General features: G+C 39.6%; 2 long non-coding RNA genes across 2 annotated transcripts; one reads left to right on the top strand and one right to left on the bottom strand.

The window, feature by feature from the left end:
* Nucleotides 1–364: 364 nt before the first annotated feature.
* Nucleotides 365–2,478, top strand: LOC135774569 (uncharacterized). The gene is made up of 5 exons (XR_010543736.2): nucleotides 365–941; nucleotides 1,459–1,552; nucleotides 1,652–1,784; nucleotides 1,867–1,965; nucleotides 2,076–2,478. It is a non-coding gene; the product is annotated as an uncharacterized lncRNA (long non-coding RNA).
* On the bottom strand, nucleotides 2,128–3,481 carry LOC141282254 (uncharacterized). Its single transcript, XR_012336796.1, has 3 exons — nucleotides 3,141–3,481; nucleotides 2,580–2,716; nucleotides 2,128–2,261 (listed from the first exon to the last, which is right to left on the bottom strand). It is a non-coding gene; the product is annotated as an uncharacterized lncRNA (long non-coding RNA).
* Between the last annotated feature and the right edge of the window lie 10,330 nt (nucleotides 3,482–13,811).

Genomic DNA, 13,811 nt, shown 5'->3' with positions numbered 1-13,811 from the left:
CTTGGTATAGAAACCACGTTTTACCAAAATTTGTCAAAATGGATTTATTGCGTTTTGGAACCAAACTCTACATATATAATAATTATCACATAGTATTATGTAGATTTAATTAGAGGATAGCTATTAAGAAATAGCCAATGCGAGAATAGACGTAGTGGACATTTAAAAAGAAAGAGCTCTTAGAAATTAGCAGCGAGTTTCACGAGCGACTACCAATGGGAGTGAAGTACTGTAAGTGGAGCACTGATTTGTTGTTTACAACATGGGGTAACGTCACACTACTACGCAACCAGAAGTGGGAACGCCCACAAGCGACATCAACCACCAGCGGCAGGCGATGAGCAGCGATAACATCGCTGGCTGTCTGAATGAATTAAAGAGCACCTATTATGGGATACACGTTTTTAAACATCATTTTGTGTGTAAGTGTGTATTAGTACATGCTAACGATATTCAAAAAGTACATACCTCAAAGAAAACGATGACGCGAGTTATCGTCTCTAACGTTCGAGGACTACAAAAAACACTCGGATTGTAGGCAACAGTTTACTTCCTGGGATTAGTGACGTAGATAAGACCAACATTATCATAGTTCAGCCCTCTCTGCTTTGCTTGGGTACGCCCTCAAAGACGAGGGTGGGGAGCGCCGAGTCAGAAGAGAGCTAAAATGGCGGAGGTTGTGAGTCCCTGCTTTGACTCTGTTTGCAAACTCTTGTTTCATTGTTTAAGCGATTAAATCTCTCGAGTAGACGCTGTCTCTTTAGATGCGAGGGAAAATAGCACTTTATGGACTTCCACAGAGGACATCATGTTTAATACGGTTCCGGAAAAATCCAGTCAGAAGTTGTTCACGGAGTTTTCACAATAACTGCTTCTCATGAACCGAAGCTGGATGTCTCCTTCTGAAAGTTGGATTGCTGTGCACTTCTGGATCACAGGCTGTAAGTATTCACGTTTATTATTTGCCTTTTACTGTACATTACGTAACCGGTAACCGGAGATTAACATAATGTGCGTGTAGAGCTAAGCTTGCAAGTGAACTGTTTTGTGTTGTAATACTGTATTTCATAAACAACGTACCATATTTACACACGTGTATGTTGAATTATGCAGACTATCGTTTTTTTTATCGATGTTGGTTAAGACATGTTTACAAACTTGCTAAGTTACCAGCTAAACTGTTACCGGTAAAATTTGTTCTCATGATCAAACTCAAGAAACTCTAAGTACAGATGATTTGTTTAAAGTTATATGTATTTTACTGTTGTTTTTACTTGAAGCTGTCTTAGATTTTGAAACGAAGTAAACACGTAATGTGTGTTGCTAATGTTGGGCCATGTAATATGTAATACATTTACGTTTTAATGAATAGTCTTACGATTTATAGTCATGGTACTCTATTGTTATAATATGTCTTTTTGACTGAATACATGTTTGTTTTATTTGTCTATATCTTAGATTCGCAGCTGGACACATTCTTCTACACTGTATGCAAACATGCAACATCATTACACACAGTACAAGGAGTCAGACTGGCATATGAGGAGCAAAGGTGTGTAACACAAATGATGTATTTAGCTAATGAAACCACTACCAGTCTTAGATGTATAACTGATGATGACAAAGTTTTTTTTTCTCTGCATAATCATAGGAACCCAGGCAGTAGCATCGTTTCACAATGTTTCCATCACCATCATCAGTGGATGCCTTTGCCGTCCGTAGCCTGAGATTTCAGATTTGCAGCAAAAAAAATTGATTTTCTCATTTATTGGAATGCTATGCAGGTATTTAAGTATTTTAGTAACTGTGTTAAATAAAGTAGTATTTACTTTTACAATAAATTTATGCTTGCTTATATTTTTACAGGTTGTACCTTGCAGCCATCCATTACAATGTCACCAAGCCGTAACAAAAGCAGGAGAGGGAAAGTACAAGGCTATGTTCCCAAAACACAAATGACATACCGTAAGCAGTAATGTTTTATTTCAAATACATTCATAATTAAAAACTTAATGTATGAAGCAGGGAAATAAATGATCAAGACAAAAGATTTATTGACTGCAATATTTCTACAGTTATGTGGATGATGTGATCAGGCTTGTGTTTGATGAGGTATTTGAAGATAAGCTGAAGGAAGCCCTGATTCCAATGGACCTGGCATCACAGTTTGAGAGACCTTCAAAGGAGGACGTGATTGCATGCCATCTTCAGTGCAGGGGTCGTCAGAAGCCAACATTCCGATCAGGAAGCTCCAAGCGTATCTGGAGAACAACACACGACAGGATGATAACCTTATAGTGTCGTCTTAGATAGCATCAGCTGACAAAGCTTTGATATGCCATTTATCTGAATAGATAGCTGTAAGAAATGAATTGAACAATTTTTGAAACAAGAGCACAATATGGTTACTAAAGTATGTTTATTTGTATATTGTTTAACATTTAAATATATATTTGTAATAAATAAACTTTTGACTGACTACTATATTTTCTTTAAAGTTACATCTTTTGTTCTTTTGGGTACTTTGTTACTATAATGATACTTTAGTGTTATTGGTTTAAAAATGTAATAAAACTTACTCTAGTCCTGCGCCTCAAAGGCTTATAGTCGGTACAATAAATGTTCTGTGTGTAGGGATTTAGACAATTTGTGCAAAACCTGGATGATGAATCACGCAGGTAAGAGTCCCTGGAACCTGTTGCATTCTCCTTTAAACCTAGTAAGTAAAAACATAGCACAGTCTTTCATAATAAAGTTTACCATAGTAAAATAATGTAGAACTAACATTCATTTCAATTAATACTTTCTTTGTGCTACATTTGGTGTTTACATATAGTTTGCACAGTAAAATAGTATGTAAGCAGTATTTTATAATTAAATTTACTATAGTAAAATAATGTAGAAATTACCAAGTGAAATCGTTTTATAATCATTTCAACAAATACTTTATATGTGCTACATTTGGTGTTTCCATATAGTTTGCACAGTAATATAGTATGTAAGCAGTCTTATAATAAATTTTACTAAAGTAAAATAATGTAGAAATTACCAAGTGAAATCGTTTTATAATCATTTCAACAAATACTTTCTATGTGCTACATTTGGTGTTTCCATATAGTTATGTAGTACGTTATAATTACCTTTTGGATGTCTTTGCAACACATTTTCGTCTTCGTTTAGCATTCTGGCAGAGCTAAGGACACCTAAAAAAGTTAAATCCAATCGCATTCATTGACGGAGATCGTTTATATCGTAACGGCCTTCTGAACTCTCTGGATCGAGCTCGAAGTGGTAAGGCAGTACAGACACCATCGTTTATAGAGAAATATAACGCTTGTTTACGATGCCTCTGAGGCTGTGACTCTCAGTCAGAATCTGTGTCAACCCACGCGTAGTCAGGGGCGTAACCTTTCAAACACACGCCGAACCCAGCTGACCAATAACAGTTGAGTAGTCATCTGACCAATCCGAATACACTAGACATTTTGGGAGGCGGAGACAGGAACTAAACCGAGCGTTTTCCAGACAGTGGGAAATCGGTGAGGTATGTAAGCAATTTATAAGACTCACAGTGCATTAATTCAAGTTTTAATAACATGTATGTACTATGGGATATTGCAATAACGTGCTAACGTGCCAATTTATTAGCATAATTGGTGCTCTTTAAGGAGCAGCATGACGTAGGTCTGTGGCAGCTGGCAGAGTGACACCCTATTAGGACAGCCAACGACAAGCAGTAGCAGAGCGACGCGATCTCATTCATTTCAATGGAAACTGGGCGACTTCCGGCGACACGAGCGAACGTGACCGTTGGCGACAGAATGTAGGCGCAATTAGCGACGGAGTCGCGCGACAAAAGTTGAGAAAAGTTTAACTTTATGCAAATTAGCAGCGAGTTTCACGAGCGACTACCAATGGGAGTGAAGTAAGTGGAGCACTGATTTGTTGTTTACAACATGGGGTAACGTCACACTACTATGCAACCAGAAGTGGGAACGCCCACAAGCGACATCAACCACCAGCGGCAGGTAATGAGCATCGATAACATCGCTGGCTGTCTGAATGCGGCGTCAGTGTTGCCAACTTGGCGACTTTGTCACTAGATTTAGCGACTTTTCAGACCCCTTTAACGCTTTCAAAAAAGCGACTAGCGACAAATCTAGCGACTTTTTCTGGCGTTGTTGGAGACTTTTTGACTTGAAAGCACGTATCATTCACTCTTCTCAACGAGCAGCTACCACTGCTTCTGTGGGCTCAACCCCCATCCCAAAGCACTCACAGGCGGTCTAGTCCTTGCGCAGCAGAGCAAAGTCTCTCCCAGCTGCAGTCAGGGCAGGAGATGTTGTTCATCTCTCCGCATCCAGACGGCATACAGAGGTGTAAAAAGTACTCAAAAATTTTACTCAAGTGAAAGTACAAGTACTGAGTGTAAATTTTACTCAATTAAAAGTAAAAGTATCTGGCCAGAATTATACTTGAGTAAAAGTAAAAAGTACCACATTAAAATTGTACTTGAGTATTAAAAAAGTAAAAGTAACCGGAAGAAGGAAAACGAGAGATTCATGTTTAAGCTTTCTCTAAAAACATGAAGTGAATGAACCACATACAAGGTTTTATCCTTTACAACTGTTTGTATTTAATTGTATTTCATTATCAAACTATAAGACTACATAATTTCCAACATGATCTCACAAAGTTCAGTGGTATAGTCACAGAATTTTTTTGCTTATTTATCTGTGTCATTGTCACGGATCTCCGCATTGTTCCGTGTTTGTACCACGGACTTTCTTTTTCGTGTCAGTTTCATGTACCAGGCCAACAGGCCAACACCTGTTGAAATATAGTGCTATATAAATAAAATTAAACTAAACTAAATGTATTGATTACTCAATTGTTTTTCCTATTTTTAAACCATTTTCGCGTGGGTCTGGGGTTAGATTTGGGCTTTGGGTTAGGATGTCACTTTAACTATTGGTTTATACTATTTTTTCCATACTTTTAAACAATTGTCGCCTGACGTTAGGGTTAGAAGTTGGGTTTGGATGTCATTTTATGTTACAGAAAGTCGTTCTAACCCCAAACCAACGGGAAAATGGTAAGAAAATAGGAAAAACAATTGAGTAACCAATACGTGAAACTGACACGGAAAAGAAATAAGGTGTATTAGACCTTGTTCACACTGTAAGTCCAAATCCGATTTTGGTGCATATCCCATAGGAATACAATCACATTTAGATGTCATGCCAGCGCGACGTCATTGCCATAGAAACAGTGCAGATAATCCGGAAAACGGCTACAGGATGCACAGATCGGATCTGAACAGTTGTGAAACACAATGTGGACAGTGAGTCAGTCAAATTAGATATGCACCAAAATTTGGACTGACAGTGTGAACAAGGTATTAGTCTTGATAGAGAGGCTGCAAACAGCAGGGAACGTGTCACACTTTATGTGTTGTCGGTTTCAAAGAAGCAAAAAATCTTCATCATTAGATGAACTGTTGGCCAATTCCTCAGTGTGGTCCAAAGGCTCCAGAATAAATAACATTTCAATGAAACTGACCATCAGCGCAATTCAATTGGTTTGACAGAGCAAGCAAAAATAGATCTCTAAAAAATAAGTACTTTTTGACTGTAAATAAAATTGTAAGGAGTAAAAAGTACTTTTTTTCTTTAAAAAATGTAATTAAGTAAAAGTAAAAGTACTGATTTTTAATTGTACTCAAGTAAAGTAAAAATACCCAAAATTAATACTTAAGTACAGTAATCAAGTAAAATTACTCAAGTACTTTACACCTCTGACGGCATAATCGTGCATGCGGGAAGCCAGAGCTGCCTGATCCCGCGATGGTTTGCATTTATGGTGGGATGTAAATAAATGGTCTTTCAATAAAATAAACCACAGTACAAAAATAAATGTATTTGAGTGAGCTGAGCAGCAGCACCTTCAGACAAAGTGAACGGAGTTGACGCGTTAATGAGCTATATATGTTACCTGCAATTAAACAACGTTTCCCATAATTTATCAGTTTATCTTCATATGTTTTAAAACAGGACTATTTGGACATATAGGTTAAACATGAAGATTGTTTCATGAGAACAGAAGCAGATAAATGAACGAGAAAACATTTTTATTCATTCATGTGTATTAAAATTACATTTGTGACCGTTCATAGAGAAAGAGAAATTTAAAAAAGCCAATGTAGTAAGAATGCAAATATGACGTGATGACGTCACTGTTATGCTAATGACGCAGTGACGTAATCTAGCGACATTTAGTGACTTTCCAAGCAATAGCTACTTTCCATTGAAAATAGTTGGCAACACTGGGCAGTCTCGCAGAAAATAATTCAAGAAGGCGTAAAATGCGTATTTCTGTATATATCTGATATCTCTGACTCGAGAGACAGTTTGCGCAGATCAGCCATTTACGAGTTGAAAGATTCTCAAGTCAGAGCCGAAAACATTGCAGATTCGCATGTCTCTCGAGTCCGCAATGTTTCCGGCTCTGAGTGAGAATCTTGGGTCAGTTCTCGCGCAGATCAGCCAGTTATGAGTGGATCTATAGAGTGAGCGAAGTCTCATCAATAATGTTGCAAGATTTGTGTGTGTGGTGGCGCTGTTTATGGTTTTACATTAAATTTGTAGTAGGACTCAACTGATCCTGGTTAATGATAGTAGAGACTTGCGACTCATTAGATAATTTAAAGATCCAGGTGTAAGATCCGAGTGAGTTACAACTCAAACAGGTCTAAAAAAGGTATAGCACCAAATATCCTTAGCGGTTTTCACTGCAGCATCATTGAGAGCATTTTGACAAGCTGCATCACAGTGTGGTATCATGTCAACATAAATTGATTGTAAGCGTCTGCAAATTGTGTTAAAGACTGCCGAGAGGATTATAAGAACAGCACTACCCTGCCAGCAGAACATCTACAACTGCAGAACCCATAGAAGAGTCAGCTCTATTCTGAAAAACCCCATCCAACCCCAGCACAAACTGTTTACACCTTTGTCCATGTGTACGGCCTCACAACTGCAGACCAAATGTAACCATATCAGCCAAGGACCTCCACATTCAGCATCTTTACCTCCAAGATCATCTGAGACAGCCACCCATACAGCTGCTGCAACAATCAGTTTGCATAACCAAAGCATTTCTGCATAAACTGTCAGAAACTGACCTGACTGCAGTTTGTTGTTGTAACTGACTTGAGAAGGCAAATGCTTACATTCGATTGCGTCTGGCACTTTGGAGATGTGTTCTCTTCAGGTTTTTACTGTACAGGGCAGATGGCAGACAGCGTGTATGGCGTGGTGTGGGTAAGCGGTTTGCAGATGTCGACATTTTGGATCGAGATTCTGAGGCCCATTGATGTGCCATTCATTTAAGTCTATCACCTCATGGCAGCCCCATTTGTTTTGTGTGGTAGACCTTTGTGCTCTTCTGCCCCTGCCCCCTTGTCTCCTTGTTAATTTTACTATTTGTTTAATTCATGTCACCTGCAACCTCATCATTTACTCTCTTATTTAATGCCCTTGTGTTTGCTGTCCTGTGTGGGTTCATTTTTGTGTCATGTTATACCATGTTTCCTGTCCTGTCAGTTATTTTGCCCCCTTGCGGGCCTTTATGTTATTATTAATAAAGTTTTGTGTTAACAGTCTGCATCTGGGTTCTCCACCTTGGGAATCATGACAGAAAGAGACAACTGCTTCTCAATGGTTTATTAACCTGGAAACGGTTTGGAAATGTATCCCTGTCACAGGATGTTGGATTTATTCACGCAGGTTAAAAATATTTATTGAATGCTACTTTTCACATATGTATTTGCACAGCATGATCATAATAGGCTGAATATTAATTTATTGAGAGAAAAAGATGTTATGTAAAATCAGATAATGTGCACCCTTATACAGCAAAATTAAATTATCCTCATTTTAGAACGCATCTGCGACGATCTGACTGTGAGATTGGTAGTCGATCTGGCTTCTCCTATAGAAGCAACGAATCTTCGACTATTCAAGGTCACCCCTAAAACAGTTACAAGGACTTTTTTCTGCAAAATACACAATTTAGGTTCTCTAAGAATATAAATGTTTATTTCTATAACAGAATATATAACAGGCATGCAATGAATTTTGGGATAGCCATGGTTGCTATGGATCAATCTGATGAATGCTTCATTTTACGGAAAACAAAGGATGCTTTAGGAGGCATTTGATATGAGTCTCTGAAATAGTTTCGGCGGGACAGCGCTCCTGCTCTTGAATGTATTCAGGCAAGTCAGTATTGACTGTACATGCGCATCTGTTAGACGTGCTGTTAAACCGACAGAGTCCAGTTCCATACCGAGAAAAGAGATCCTCTGCACGGGGCAGATTTTCCCCTTTTCCCAGTTGACCCGAAGACCCAAACATGGGAGGTGTTTGAGAACTAATGATGCTCTCGGCCATGTCGCCGAAAAGGCAGGTCTGGGAAATCGGAGCATTCAGGAGACGAATCTTGTCGACCTCCTCTATGTCCACAAGACACAGCCAGATGTAGCGTTCTAGGAACACCAGGGTGGATATCGCACGACCAACACAGCTTGTATAGTGACTTTGGTTGCACGGAGCACCAGGTCAGTAGCCGCGCAGAGGTCAGAAAAGACTATCGGGTCATGAGCTCCCTCGTGCAGGTCTCTCAGAGCCTTAGCCTGATGAACCTGCAGCAAGTCATAGAATGCAGGGCAGAAGCCGCCTCCCCACAAGCCCGGTAAGCAGACCCCATCAGCGATGGGTTATTAGCCCGGCGTAGAGCTGACGAGAGACTGGAGGCTCGTGAGGGAAGGGTCGGCTGCTTCCTCTGTATGCCTCGGGGAAAAGACGCACTCGTGACATAAGAGAATGGCTTTAAAATGACACACATTCATTGGTGCTGCTCTTTTAAGTGGAAATCACTTTTTAGTAGAGAAGCAACGCATCTCAAACTCAAGTTTAAACTGAGAAATCAAAGAGGTGGAAAAAATGTGAGCCTCCGATGCAGTGCTGTCTGTCCAACCAATTGCAGACAAGCAGTAAAGTTCCAAGCAGGAGAAAGCTTCTTGTAAGCAAATGTTCTGCCGGCTTTCAAAGCAAATAAAGCTGATTTGGTAATGCACCTGATCAGGGCATGAAATTAACACCCGACCACGCGCCAAATGCGGGTGGATTTTGCAATTGGCGGGTAACACTGTCAATCTACCAGCCACATTGGCGGGTAGCCAATGCGAATCAGTGATGTGCGGGTCATTGTATAAACAACCCACTCCCGACCGACATTTTCAACTAACCCGCCCCGCCCGCAATTGTTCAAAATAGTTTTTAAACTCGACCGACTGACCGCGGCCTGAATATCAATAAAATATTTTTGGATGACTCGTAACCGGCACCCGCTCATTTCTTATCAACCTGCGCATTTTACCGATGCAAATTGAGTGATTCATTGAGAGGATGCGACTGCTGTTTCGCAACGTTCATGCGATTGGAAAGAAGATGAGGCACTTTCCTGACTACGTTTGGATGTGCGAGTAAGTATTAAATTGTTGGTGAGATGGGATGAGAATGCAATGCTGACGTATGCTACTGTACAATCACAGTTGCACAGATGTGTAGTGCTGCTGTGACGGATCAGAACTCTTGATGTGTAAACTTTAGAGAGAGTTGCGCTACTATGCCTTATACTGTAGTACATTAACATACATTTTGCGAATATAGTAATGAAAAACAACGTATGTGCGGCGTTTATGTGCGCAGTTTGCGCCCCCGCTGTCTCTGTGTGCGTGCGCGGGTATAAGGGAACTCAAAAGGGCACATCGGAGAGACGCGTTCCTAAAAGCATGCGTACATAAAATTTTTCTGCTCTTGACAGGGCACATATAAACAAAATGATCTCAACAGTATTCATTTTCTAATAAAACATTTCTTTATGTCTTAAGTGTATGTATAGACTGTCAAAAACCAGTCTGTGCTGGTCTTAAAGAGACAGTAACCTCAATTAACCTACTTAAGTCTGTGTCATTAATGTTAATCAAACAACCTAAGACAAAGAGAAATTCACATTTGTAGCTCTGAAAAAAAATTATATTTAATTCATACAATAAAGACAGTGTTATAATTCACTATTCGGGCAAAAAAAAACTGGCTGGTAAAAAGTCTCTGTGGCAGGTGGATTTCTAAATCCACCTGCCACAGTGGCTGGTGGTCAAAAAAGTTAACTTCAGGCCCTGCACCTGATCCACATGAAATTCCTGTGAGGCGGGGTGGCGCCAGCAGATGCAAATACCTGCATGCCAAGTACATTAGCGTTTTAGTAGTTTTTCGAAGTAAAATTTTCCCAATTTGTCGGTCAAATGCACAATAAGCATTGCAGTTTCTATTTCCCTGTGTATCATTAACCCGTTGCTTTCAGACCGAAGCTCTACTGCCTGACTGTTTGTGTTAAGCATTGTGTATTTTGACTGCTCCTCCATACTGGATTGAGCTGTGTATTTCTTATTAACTACCATTAACGTCCAGACATCTACTTCTCAGTAACTACTATGTTGGGGTTTTGTGTAGAACATTTAAATATTGGATGTTGTTAGATTGTGTGACTGTAAAGTTAGTTGGTTTTCTCATTTTCCTTAATTTGTTTTAGTTTGTTTAAACGTGTGCATGTATTTAACAAAGGTATTATAATTTGTTTAATTTATTTTCCTTAATTTTTTTCAATTTAAAGAACTTTATTGGCATGATTGTGTCACTTACAATATTGCCGAAGCAACTTATTTGTCAATTTGTTTTTTTATTTAAATTTGTGTGTGTATTTTCATACACTTATCTGAGGTATGTAAGCTGTGCTGAGGTTGCCTCTGACCCTGGTGTGGTGTGTTTCTCTATACTGTTGCAGCCAGCTAAGAGTAATGTTTAAATGTGTATTTCACAAGTTCACACTTACAAATAAGTTGGATAGATAAATTGGTAAACATACTGTATTTGGCGTGCTGTCCTGGGAGAGGGCTCTGAGATTGGTAAATGGCCCAAACGCAGAGTACCCCCACCGGTTATCCTGGGTACACACCAAAAGATAATTGGGCTGATTTTGGGCCGATTTCCCCCCTTCCGACAATCATAGCTATGTCCCGAGTATCGCGATGGTTCTACAGATTATTTTATCAGATTGTCCCTTCATGTGAGGTGTGTTAAGAGTGTCCAAACCTGCTCGGAAGAACGTCTGAGCCGCGCCGATCGCGAATTGTAAATATTTACGCAGCACAAAGGCCGCTTCTCAATTCGTAGGTCACATTTCCAGGCTACATATATAAGTCATCAACAGTGTATTACTTCAGAATATTAACAGTTATAAAATTGACCATTATTCCTAGTTTATCGTATATTGTTGTAATATACTTATGACTTGCGAATGTAATGCTCAGTTAACCTGAATAAACCAGGTTTCATGACGTAAACAGCCTGTATATGCGACCTCTGCAGAAACGGCCAAAGTGAAGTTGATGTGGACAGCAGAGATGGAGGATCAGCTTGTTGTTTTGTGCCAACAACGTGTCTTGTAAAAAATATTCCAAACACTATCATTGAAATGTCTTCATGCCTATCGTCCGCCATGCTTATTCTGAAGTCTCGCAAGATTTTGTGGGATTTCTAATGTTCACAGTCGAGACTCTGGTTAAAAATCGGTTTGTGTGTGGTGTGCTGTCTTTGACACATAATGGCACACCACACACTATAGGAGCAAATGGTTAAATCTAGGATTATTTATCTTCATGTTTGTGATCTATCAAATTTTTAAAATCTTATAAGATGTAAAAAATCTTTTGGTGTGTACCCAGCCTTAAGGAAGTAACCTGGTGAGTGAGAGGAGGTGGTGGAGGGGTTCTGAAGATTTAAGGAGAATCCTTGGGGGAGTTTGACTCTGTTTAAATATGGGCTTGCCTTCGTGCTGATTGGGTAGATATGTTGAATACTGATCGTAATCAGCTGGTGAAACTAGAGTATTTGATTACTAATGGTTGACAACTGGTGATACTAGAGTTTGTTCATTACTGATGGTAGACAGCTGGTAACGATTGATTAGTTTATTTTGACGTGTTCCTCACAAACTACATTAATAAAACTTAATGTAATACTTAGGCAAATTTATGTGCATAATAATTGGGATATTACCCGGCTTGTAAGCTGTGCTGATTTTGCCTTTAGCCTTGACTGTTTTCACAGCTTTACGTAGTGATGGGAGAAACAAAGCTTTTCGACGCTTTGAATCAATTGAACAATTGCTTCGCAAATTGATTCAGTTTTTTGAAGCGTTTGAAACACTGCACCCGCTGGCGACACCTGCTGGTCAAATTAGTGTAAACACTGAGATCTTGGCCCAAACATGACACATTTGGCAAACGATTGTAAATATGTTCACAATAGTGAACCGTCAAAAGTATTGTAAAAAAAAAATCAAGTCATTAAATACCATTAAAAATTTGTGTTTGGATTATGTGTTTCAGTAAGGGTATTTATGTTAATTAGACAATTTACCTGCAGTTACTTTTACTCCACCTTTTTAATTATACTCACATGTGTTTGTCATCAAAGCTGCCTATAAAACACATGCAAAGTCAAAGTGAACTGGATGGAGATGAAAACCTGTGGGAACTATTGGACAGTAAGATAAACATGCACTTGTGTGTGAAATTGAAGTTGTGTTTTAAAAAAAAATTGAACAGTGACAAAAATAATCACAAGACCAATGCAAAAATTACATTATGAATTTTTATTTAAGAACAGAAGTTGTTGTAGTGTTTTAGCACTTAACCGGTTTCTCTTTTTGCACAGAACTTCTCCAGCTTTGGAAAAAACTCTTTCACATGGCACAGATGTAGCTGGTATTGATAGGTATTTTTTGGCAAGCTGAAAGGTATGAGGGAAGAAAGTTTGATGTTTTGACCAAAACTCCAGTGGATCACTTGTTCTATTCATGTAAGCAGTGGTCACCAATCCTGGTCCTGGAGGGCCGGTGTCTCTGCAGAGTTTAGCTCTAACCCTAATCAAACACACCTGAAACACCTTAATTAGCTGCTTCAGGTATGTTTGATTAGGGTTGGAGCTAAACTCTGCAGAGACAGCGGCCCTCCAGGACCAGGATTGGTGACCACTATGTATGGTATATTTAAATACATTACTTCAACTGTTGCATCAGCAGTGACACTATGACCTCTTGTGTTTTATGTATCTTATTGGTCAAGAGTTCCCATAGGTTCACTATGTCTTCTTGTCCTTCTGCTGAAGTGGCTGCAGCTGAAGTTGATGTCTGGAGTGACTCAGGTGGTTGAGCCGATGAAGATGTTTCGCACATCAATGCACTGCATTCCGCAATGCAGTCCTTGACTGCAGCGTCAGCATTGGCTGGACAGCCAAAAACAACAGTCTTGAATCTGGGATCCAAAAGTGTGGTGTCACAGGTCGGAGCGGACCACCGATGTTGTGAGTCTCGCCCCTCCCTAGTTTCCACCTCGAGGAGGTCCCAAAAACACCCCAATGACCAGACACACGACACGAGAGAGGGGGATGTAAATTTAAAACAATCTTTATTAAATTATTTAAAATAAGTAAATGGGGAAGGGGAAGGGAAATCTAAAATAGTTCTCCGGCATGGAGAACTTTAGCTCAGAGTCACTCACAAGGTCGTCCGACTTCTCCTCCTCTATCCACACGTGACTATGGATGAATATTCTCAGCTTCTCCCTTTTTGGTCTCCCAGGCGAACTGCAGACGGAGCCTTTCAACCTCCCTTACTGGGCACAG

The sequence above is a fragment of the Paramisgurnus dabryanus genome, chromosome 5, assembly GCF_030506205.2.
Source record: "Paramisgurnus dabryanus chromosome 5, PD_genome_1.1, whole genome shotgun sequence".
Lineage (NCBI taxonomy): Eukaryota > Metazoa > Chordata > Actinopteri > Cypriniformes > Cobitidae > Paramisgurnus > Paramisgurnus dabryanus.
Note: the sequence above shows the minus strand (reverse complement) of the source record. Positions and strands in the feature narration are given on the sequence as shown.